Source organism: Arachis hypogaea, chromosome 14 (assembly GCF_003086295.3).
Source record: "Arachis hypogaea cultivar Tifrunner chromosome 14, arahy.Tifrunner.gnm2.J5K5, whole genome shotgun sequence".
In the NCBI taxonomy this organism is placed as follows: domain Eukaryota; kingdom Viridiplantae; phylum Streptophyta; class Magnoliopsida; order Fabales; family Fabaceae; genus Arachis; species Arachis hypogaea.
In genome coordinates, this window is record NC_092049.1 from 72,523,837 (window position 1) to 72,534,935 (window position 11,099).

Sequence of the window (11,099 nt, forward strand, 5' to 3'; positions counted from 1 at the left end):
GCTGTCACCGCACGGCTAATCATCTGTCGGTTCTCACTCATGTTGGAATAGGATCCATTGATCCTTTTGCGTCTGTCACTACGCCCAGCACTTGTGAGTTTGAAGCTCGTCACAGTCATCCCATCCCAGAACCTACTCGGAATACCACCGACAAGGTTTAGACTTTCCGGATCTCAGGAATGGCCACCAATAATCCTAGCCTATACCACGAAGACTCTGATCATGAACCAAGAGGCTAAGAGATACACACTCAATCTAAGGTAGAACGGAGGTGGTTGTCAGGCACGCGTTCATAGTTTGAGAATGATGATGAGTGTCATGGATCATCACATTCATCACGGTTAAGTACAAGCGAGTATCTTAGAATAGAAACAAGCGTGATTGAATAGAAAACAGAAGTAATTGCATTAATTCATTGAGACACAGCAGAGCTCCTCACCCCCAATCATGGAGTTTAGAGACTCATGCCGTAGAGATACAATGTAAAATGTGAAAATGTCATGAGGTGCAAAATAAATCTCTAAAAGTTGTTTAAATACTACACTAGTAACCTAGGTTTACAAAAAATGAGTAAACTATGATAGATAGTGCAGAAATCCACTTCGGGGCCCATTTGGTGTGTGATGGGGCTGAGACTTGAGTTTTACACGTGCCTAGGTTGTTTCTAGAGTTAAACGCCAGGTTGTAACCTGTTTTGGGCGTTTAATTCCAACTTGTAACCTGTTTCTGGCGTTTAACGCCAGAATAGGGCAGAGAACTGGCGTTGAACGCCAGTTTGCATCATCTAAACTCGGGCAAAGTATGAACTATTATATATTGCTGGAAAGCCCTGGATGTCTACTTTCCAACGCAATTGAGATCTCGTCATTTGGACTTCTGTAGCTCCAGAAAATCCACTTTGAGTGCAGGGAGGTCAGAATCCAACAGCATCTACAGTCCTTTTTCAGCCTCTGAATCAGATTTTTGCTCAGGTCCCTCAATTTCAGCCAGAAAATACCTAAAATCATAGAAAAACACACAAACTCATAGTAAAGTCTAGAAATGTGATTTTTATTTAAAAACTAATAAAAATATTGTAAAAACTAATTAAATCATACTAAAAACTATGTAAAAACAATGCCAAAAAGCGTATAAATTATCCGCTCATCACTAACCTCTAACCTTATTCATGAATCAACTAATGAACAAACACATACCACCACACACCAGAACTTTATTCATCCTTCAAGGTTTGACTTCATTCTTTCTTTTCACAACATTTTTTTATATTTAGACTTAGGAACCAAGCATACAATTCGAGCAAGGTGAGGTGGCTTAGGTACTTAAACTAGCAAGCCAAAATAAACATGGAATCAACCTAATGCAAATGAATCATGACTAACATGACACTGATCAACAGGGGCACAATTGCACTTTCAATTAACACATTTAAGCTAGAGACAGTCAAGTAACAATACAACCTCTTGGTGTCCACTTATTTCCTCTTTGTCATCACCATCTTTTGACTTTTGTATCTGATGACTTGCATCATCTACCCTTCTTTCTTGCATAAAGAAGACCATAAAAGAGCATAAATCTCATTTGATCAGTACAATTCATACATTATTTGATGAATATTATGGTACACTACTTTGAGATGAGTTGTGCTGAATTTCAGGTGAGAAAAGCATCAAAAATGGGGTAGAAGAAAAACAAGAAGCTGGGCGTGTGAAACTGGCATGACACTTGAAGCAAACGCCACAAAAATGCACTGGCGCGGCACGCCAGGAGCTGGACGTGGTACGCCAGTACTAAAGTCCAGAGAAGAGATTCAAAGCATGCATATGGGCGTGGCACGCTGATACAAAATTCCAGAGAGCCACAATGGAGGACACAAAAGGGACGTGGCACGCCTGACCCATCAACTACTATGGGCGTGCCACTTGAGCAAAGGGGCGTGGCACACCAACTCTCCATCCCAAGAAGAATCTTCACTATGGCGTGCCACTTGGTATCGAAGGCGTGGCACGCCAGCCCAAAGAAGTCACTTGGGCGTGCCACTTGAGAACTCAGGCGTGGCACGCCAAGCTTGAAGAGTTCACAAACCCATGGGCGTGCCACTTGAGCAGCATGGCATGGCACGCCGGTACAACAATCCAGAGAAGGGCCTGAAGGCAATTGAAGACTGGGCGTGCCACTTGAGCAACCAGGCGTGGCATGCCAATGCACAAAGGACCAAAAGCAAGGACTGGGCGTGCCACTTGGTATCGAAGGCGTGGCACGCTAACCTTAGCATTTCGCTATGGCATGCCACTTGAAGGCTGAGGCGTGGCAAGCCAACTACTGGAACCAAGACAAGATCATGGGCGTGGCACGCTGGTATAAGTTTCCAGAGAGGATGAAGGAGGCAAATTACGTGGGGCGTGCCACTTAAGTTCGAAGGCGTGGCACGCTATTCACCATTCTTCACTTAGGCATGCCACTTGAGTAGCCAGGCGTGGCACGCTAGTGTCATTCAGAAGAGAAGCATTGGGGCGTGCCACTTGAGTTCGTGGCGTGGCACACCAAATAGGGCAACCACTCACTCTGATGCCAGGGCATTTTGGCCAGTTTCACTGACCTTTTCTTTACTGTTTTAGGGTAGTTTCATGCATTTTCTTAGGAAATAAGCAAGTTTTGGGTAGAATTTCACTTACATCTTGATTTAAGCATACATTGAGCACTTTACATGATTTCATGAGAATCTTGCATGAATTAGATGACAAATTGGATGATGCATGACTCATGATGTGGATTAGAACTTTGATGCACTGTATTGCTTGATTTCAGGACAAAAGAAGCAAGAAAGAGCCACGTTGGCAGCCACGTTAGTCTAACTAACGTGACCACCAACGTGGAATGGGAGCTAGCTTGCAACGTTAATGAGAAAAGTAATCCCCAGTAACGCCCTCGAAGCCATCATAGCCCACGTTAAGAGTCACGTTAACTAAGTTAACATGAACTCTAACGTGGAAGAAAGAAAGTGGAGCCAACGTTAGTGACACTCACCTTTGTCACTAACGTTGGGCCAAGCTCATAAGTGGCCACGTTAAGAGCCACGTTAACTCAGTTAACATAGACTCTAACGTTGGGAAGCAAAAGAGAAGCCAACGTTAGTGACACTCACCTTTGTCACTAACGTTGGCCAAGTCACAATGAGCCACGTTAACTCCCACGTTAACTTAGTTAACGTGGAAGCTAACGTAGATAAGAGAGATGATGAGCCAACGTTAGTGACACTCACCTTTATCACTAACGTTGGAGATGGCTAGCATTACTATGTTGGAAGCCACGTTAACCTAGTTAATGTGGACTCTAACGTGGGAAGTAGGGGCACATTGGAACGTTAGTGACAAAGGTAAGTGTCACTAATGTTCTCGAAAGATTGGCAAGCTTACGTTAAGAGCCACGTTAACTAAGTTAACGTGGACTCTAACGTAGGGGGAAGGGAAGTCTCTCAACGTTATTGGAAAAGGTGAGTCCCAATAATGTGTGCGAAGGACCAAGAGGCAACGTTAGTGGTCACGTTAGTGCCACTAATGTTGAAGTTAACGTGGATTATCCCTGGGTGAGGAACGTTAGTGAAAAAGGTGATTGCCACTAACATTCTCGAACCCACACTCTCACTTAACGTTAACGCCACTAACGTCCTGAGCTAAACACCCTGCCTACTCCACACTTTCTCTCTGCAAGTAAAGCTAAGCCCACTGCGGAAGATAACTGCTTTAAACTCAAGATCCAAAGGCCCATATCCAAGACTTGAAGAACCAACTAGAAGATCAGAAGAGTAGTATATATAGGGGTAGTTTTGAATTAGAAAGAAGCTTTTGGGGGATTGAAAATTGGGAACTACTCTCTGTATAATTTACTTTCTCTGCACTTCTAGTTCTAGTTTTCAGGATGTATTCTCCATCTTTGTTTTCCATTTCCAGAGCTATGAATAACTAAACCCCTTTCATTGGGTTAGGAAGCTCTGTTGTAATTTGATGGATCAATACTAATTTTCATTACTCTTATTCTATCTTTTCTCTTGATTTTACTAGAAAGCTTTCAATCTTCATCCAATTGGGTAGTTATCTTGGAAAAGAAGCTATTCATACTTGGATCTCTTCTGAACCTTGGAAGAAGAATGAAGAGATCATGCTAGAAATGCTTTCTCATGTTGGACCAAATTGAGTTTGGTTGGGTACGGTGACTATAATCCTACCAACACTTGATTTGGGAATGCATGTGGTATAATCAGTGACCATACTTCATCTCTTCTCATGAGCAATTGACCAAGGAATTGGCTATTGATCAAGATTTGAGAGATTGAATTACCAAGGAATTGGAATTCGATCACTTAAGATTGCCAAGGAGATCAATGAATGCATTGATTGAGGAAGAGATGAAAATGAACTTGATCCGGAGAATGCAACATCTCCTAAGCCCAATTAATCCCCATTTCTGATCTTACCCATTCTCTTTAATTTCTGCAATTTACTTTTATGAGCATCTTCCCCATTCCCATTTACAATTCTGCAATTTACTTTTCGTTATTTACTTTCAGCTCTTTACTTCAGCATTTACATTTTCTGCTATTTACTTTCCAGCCATTTAATTTCTTGCAACTCTCAAACCAAATTCTGCTTCGCTCAACTAGAACATTCCTCTAATTAAAGTTGCTTGACCAATCAATCCCTGTGGGATTCGACCTCACTCTATTGTGAGTTTTTACTTGACGACAATTCGGTATACTTGCCGAAGGAAAATTGTTGAGAGACAAGTTTCCGTGCTATCAAGTTTATGGCGCCGTTGCCGGGGATTGATTTTGTATCGACAATGATTAAATTAGAGGATAACTAGATTGAGCATTTTTCTTTTGTTTGATTTAAATTTCTGTTTGAGTTAATTACTTTCAGTTTTAGTTATTTTCCTCCCTTCCCCCTACTCCTTTTTCTTAGTTATTTACTATTCAGTTCACTAACCCACTAACTGTTTGATATATTGCATCACTCACGCTAACAGTAATTTTAACAAGAGTACTTTCTGCAAATATTTCCTTGCTTGTGCCTTGTTGGTTGTATGATAGGGAGAAGAAGCGGGGCTTCAACTTCCTTTGATTCTGAACCTGGGAGGACCTTCCTTAGATTAAGGAGGGAAGCAAGAGGAAAGAGAGTAGTTGGTACTGAGGAAGAGGAGGAGTACTTTGAACCAGACATGGATGAGAACATGGAGAACCAGCATGAAGAAGAGGCTCACAACCATGGCAGAGAAGGTCTAGCAAATCATGCTGGGCAAGAGAGAAGAGTTCTAGGCTCTTACATCAACCCAAACCCAGGAAACTGTGGGAGTAGCATCCAAAGGCCAACCATACATGCCAACAACTTTGAACTAAAGCCACAGCTCATCACCCTTGTTCAGAACAACTGTTCATTCGGAGGAGGCGTCCAAGAAGACCCCAATCAACATCTAACCACCTTCCTGAGGATATGCGATACTGTGAAGTCCAATGGTGTTTATCCTAACACCTATAGACTACTTCTGTTTCCTTTCTCACTTAAGGACAAGGCATCTAAATGACTGGAATCCTTCCCAAAGGAGAGTTTAGCAACCTGGGAAGATGTGGTGAATAAATTCCTGGCAAGATTCTATCCTCCTCAACAGATCAACATGCTGAGAGCTGAGGTGCAAACATTCAGGCAGCAGGATGGTGAGACTCTATATGAAGCATGGGAGAGGTTCAAGGACCTGACAAGAAGGTGCCCACCAGATATATTCAATGAATGGGTGCAGCTACATATTTTCTATGAAGGCCTTTCTTATGAATCAAAGAAGGCAGTAGACCATTCATCTGGGGGATCTCTGAACAAGAAGAAGACCATTGAGGAGGCCATAGATGTCATTGAAACTGTAGCAGAGAATGACTATTTCTATGCTTCTGAAAGAGGCAACACTAGAGGAGTGATGGAACTAAACAATGTGGATGCACTGCTGGCCCAAAACAAGCTTATTACCAAGCAGCTGGCTGACCTCACCAAGAAGATGGAGAGGAACCACGTGGCAGCAATCACCACCTCATCAGCAACCCAAGAGGGAGTGAATGCTGAGGCAGAGGAGGAGCAAGAACAAGCCAACTACATTGGAAACTCACCCAGGCAGACCCATGATCCTTACTCCAAAACGTACAACCCTGGTTGGAGGAATCACCCAAACTTTGGGTGGGGAAATCAACAAGATTAAAGCCAAGATCAGAGACATCACAACCCCAACAACCATGCAGCTCACCAACATTCCACACAGAGATCATATCAGCACCACCCTAACAACATCTCTCCACATCCATACCAAAACCAAAATGACCCAACTCACCCATCCACTCTCAACTCACCATCATCTGAAGAAAGACTCTCCAAAATTGAGACTCTGCTTGAAGGCATATGCAAAGAGATTCAAGACAGTAAGGCATTCCGAGAAGAAGTGCAGTCCAATATACAGAATCAAGATGCTGCCATCAAGAAACTTGAGACACAAATTGGCGACCTATTCAAGAGAATTTCTAGCCACAACCCTCGTAGCGATACAGACTCAAACCAAAGGGAGGAGTGTCAGGCTATAACCCTCAGAAGTGGAAAAGAATTGAAGGAGACTCCCAAGCAACCCCAAGAGAAAGATTCAGTCGGAAAGAAAGAGGAACAAGATGAAGTTCAAATCCCCACCTCCAACTCACGTCAAAAGGAAGGAGAGCTGAAGCCATATGTTCCGAAAATACCATATCCTCAACAACTGAAGAAGAAGGGGGATGACAGCCAGTTCTCCAGATTTTTAAAAATCTTTAAGAAATTACAGATTAACATACCCTTTGCTGAAGCAATAGAGCAAATACCGCTCTATGCCAAGTTCTTGAAGTAATTGATGACTAAGAAGAGAAGTTGGAAGAGCAACGAGACTGTGATACTAACCGAAGAATGTAGTGCTATCATTCAGCATAAACTACCCCAGAAATTGAAGGATCCTGGGAGCTTTCAGATCCCTTGTATTATAGGGGAGATCACGGTGGAGAAAGCTCTATGTGACTTAGGAGCTAGCATAAATCTGATGTCAGTAGCTATGATGAGGAAAATGAAGATCGAGGAGGCTAAGCCAACAAAAATGGCCCTACAACTGGCAGACTGATCGTTCAAGTTCCCCCATGGTGTAGTGGAAGATTTGCTGGTGAAGGTGGGGGATTTCATTTTTCCAGTAGACTTTGTGGTGTTGGACATGCAGGAGGAAGCCAAGGCCTCCATCATCATGGGAAGACCGTTCTTAGCTACTGCTGGAGCTGTCATTGATGTCCAAAAAGGTGATCTCACCTTGAGATTACATAATGAAAAGATGACATTCAATGTGTTCAAGGCCATGAGTTACCCACCAGAACAATGGGGAGAATGTATGAGGTTGGACTCACTGGAAGATGCAATGCAGGAGAGTTTTGAAGAAGAAGAACCCAAAGGGTTAATAGAGGAGGGATCAACGTCTAGTGAAGAGGTTGCAACAACAGAGATTCATATACGAGGTGCACCAAAGGAAGAGAATGAAAAGTTAGAAGCACCCAAACTTGAACTCAAAGCACTGCCACACACTCTCAAATATGCATACTTAGGAGAGAATGAAAGCTACCCAGTGATCATAAACTCATCCCTCAGCCAAGATCAAGAGGATGAATTACTCCAAGTATTGCGAAAGCATAAGGATGCCATTGGATGGACCCTCGCTGACTTGAAAGGAAACAGTTCGGCCATATGCATGCATAAGATACTGTTGGAAGATGATGCCAAACCATCCATTCAATCCCAAAGGAGGCTGAACCCAATCATGAAGGAAGTAGTGCAGAAAGAAGTTATGCAGTTATGGCAGGGAGGGGTAATCTACCCGATCTCAGACAGCCCCTGGGTCAGCCCCGTTCATGTCGTGCCCAAAAGGGAGGGATGACTGTAGTCCACAATGAGAAGAACGAACTAATTCCTACAAGGACCGTCACAGGATGGCGGATGTGCATAGACTACAGAAAACTAAATGAAGCTACACGAAAAAGATCATTTTCCCCTTCCATTCATAGATCAGATGTTTGAAAGACTCGCAGGACACTCATACTATTGTTTTCTCGACGGTTATTCAGGATATAACCAAATAGTGGTTGATCCCAGAGACCAAGAGAAAACCTCATTTACTTGCCCATATGGAGTGTTTGCTTACAGGCGCATGCCATTTGGGCTATGTAATGCACCTGCGACTTTCCAACGCTGCATACTTTCTATCTTCTCAGATATGATAGAAAAATTCATTGAAGTTTTTATGGATGATTTCTCGGTATTCGGAGATTCCTTTCCTAGCTGCCTAAATCACTTAGCCTTAGTATTGAAAAGGTGCCAAGAGACCAATCTGGTTTTGAACTGGGAGAAATGTCACTTTATGGTGACAGAAGGAATAGTACTTGGCCATAAGGTTTCTAACCAAGGCATTGAGGTGGACAGAGCTAAAGTGGAACTTATTGAAAAACTTCCTCCACCCAGTGATGTTAAGGCAATTAGGAGTTTTTTAGGGCATGTTGGCTTTTACAGAAGGTTTATTAAAGATTTTTCAAAGATAGCCAAACCCTTAAGCAATCTCCTTGTATCTGATACACCATTTATCTTCAATGAAACATGCATGCTAGCGTTTGAAAATTTGAAAAAGAGATTGTCCTCTGCCCCTATTATTTCCCCACCCGATTGGAACTTACCATTTAAATTGATGTGTGATGCATCTGATTTTGCAGTTGGGGCCGTGTTAGGGCAGAGAAAAGATAACTTAGTCCATGTGATATACTATGCTAGCAAAGTCCTCAATGAAACTCAAAGAAATTATACCACTACTGAAAAGGAGTTGCTAGCAATAGTTTTTGCATTTGATAAGTTTAGATCATACCTCATTGGTGCTAAAGTGATTGTTTTCACAAATCACACGGCACTTAAATATTTGTTTGCCAAGCAAGAATCAAAACCAACACTAATAAGATGAATCTTATTGTTGCAGGAATTCAATATTGAAATTAGAGACAAGAAAGGAGTGGAGAACAAGGTAGCAAATCACCTATCTAGAATCCCTCATGATAAAGGTGGAACACATGATACAAGTGTAAATGAGCTCTTCCCTGATGAGCAGTTGATGACAGTTCACAAAGCACCATGGTTCACAGACATTGCCAACTTCAAGGCAACTGGGGCTTTACCTCCAGAAATCAACAAACATCAAAAAAGAAAGCTCATAAATGATGCAAAATATTTTGTCTGGGATGAGCCTTATCTCTTCAAGAAATGTTCAGATGGAATCCTGAGAAGATGTGTTTCAGAAGAAGAGGGACGGGAGGTCCTGTGGAATTGCCACGGCTCATGCTATGGAGGCCATTTTGGAGGGGATAGAACTGCAGCAAAGGTGTTACAAAGCGGATTCTTTTGGCCCACCCTTTTCAAGGATGCTAAAGAACTAGTAAAGAGCTGCAATGAGTGCCAAAGATCTGGAAACTTGCCCAAAAAAAATGAGATGCCACAAAATTTCATCTTAGAACTGGAACTGTTTGATGTATGGGGAATCGATTTCATGGGACCATTCCCAACCTCATATTCAAACAAGTATATTTTGGTGGCAGTGGACTACGTTTCCAAGTGGGTGGAGATTATTGCAACCCCAACAAATGATAACAAGGTGGTCATGAACTTCCTCAGGAAGAATATTTTTAGCCAGTTTGGAGTCCCACGAGCACTCATCAGTGATGGAGGGAGCCATTTTTGTAACAGACCACCAGAAGCTCTTCTCCTACGATACGGGGAGAAACACAAGGTTGCCACACCTTACCATCCCCAAACAAGTGGGCAAACTGAGATATCTAATAGAGAGCTAAAAAGGATTTTGGAAAAGATTGTGGGTACATCAAGAAAGGATTGGTCGAAGAAGCTGGATGATGCTCTTTGGGCATACAGAACAGCATTCAAAATGCCACTAGGGATGTCCCCATACCAACTGGTGTATGGGAAAGCTTGTCATCTACCACTGGAGCTGGAACACAAAGCTCTCTGGGCTCTCAAGTTATTAAATTTTGACAGCATCGCTGCTGGTGCAAAGAGGATCTTGCAGCTGCAAGAGATGGAGGAATTTAGATCTCAAGCCTATGAAAATGCCAAGATTTATAAAGAGAAGGCGAAGAGAAGACATGACCTGCATCTGGCACCAAGGAGTTTCGAAAAGGGGCAGCAAGAACTCCTCTACAACTCCAAATTGAGACTGTTCCCTGGCAAACTCAAATCAAGGTGGTCAGGACCCTTTCTTGTCACAAAAGTCTCGCCATATGGGCACATAGAAATCATGGATGAAAGTTCGGAGAGGACTTTCACTGTGAACGGACAAAGGCTCAAACACTATATGGGCAACATGGGAGAAAACCCCAAAGTGAAGTATCATCTCAAGTAATGGAGGAATCGTCGAGCTAGCGACGCTAAAAGAGCTCTTTGTTGGGAGGCAACCCAACCTGAGGTAGTTTCTTTTTCATCGTCATTTCAATAAAAATCACAAGTTGTTTCCCCTGTATTGCGAGGAACTATGTTTGGTGTTCCACACCAAAACAAATCCAAGAGTGAAAGTGCAGTTTTAAGTTTGGTGTTCCACCAAAGATATTCGTTATAATCACACTACACTCCAATGACAGATTGCTAGCTCCGACTAATCAGGGGAACCACTTAGCAATAGTTTAGTCTGAAGCTAATGGTTGTTTTGTTAATAACAACATAAGAGGTTCTCTACAAGTATGCAATCTGTTGTACTAGGCAAAAGAACTAAGTTTGGTGTTCAGACACCAAATTAAGTTCAGAAATTCGCAAGCATACATGCAAGCTAACTATGTCTCAAGTGCTTTGGAAACAAGCAACTTCCAATAACTTTGCAGGAACCTTCTGAGGAAATAGTGTACCATCATCCAAGGAAATGAAGGAGCAAAAACTATGGATAAGGACAACAAGGGGATAGCAAGAAACCATCACCCGAAGGTTGTGTTGTTACTTAATTCCATATACTTAAAATGCTAAAAA

General features: G+C 42.4%; 1 non-coding gene across 1 annotated transcript; it reads right to left on the minus strand.

The window, feature by feature from the left end:
• Positions 1-5,670: 5,670 nt before the first annotated feature.
• Positions 5,671-5,777, minus strand: LOC112745901 (small nucleolar RNA R71). Its single transcript, XR_003173807.1, has one exon. It is a non-coding gene; the product is annotated as a small nucleolar RNA R71 (small nucleolar RNA).
• Between the last annotated feature and the right edge of the window lie 5,322 nt (positions 5,778-11,099).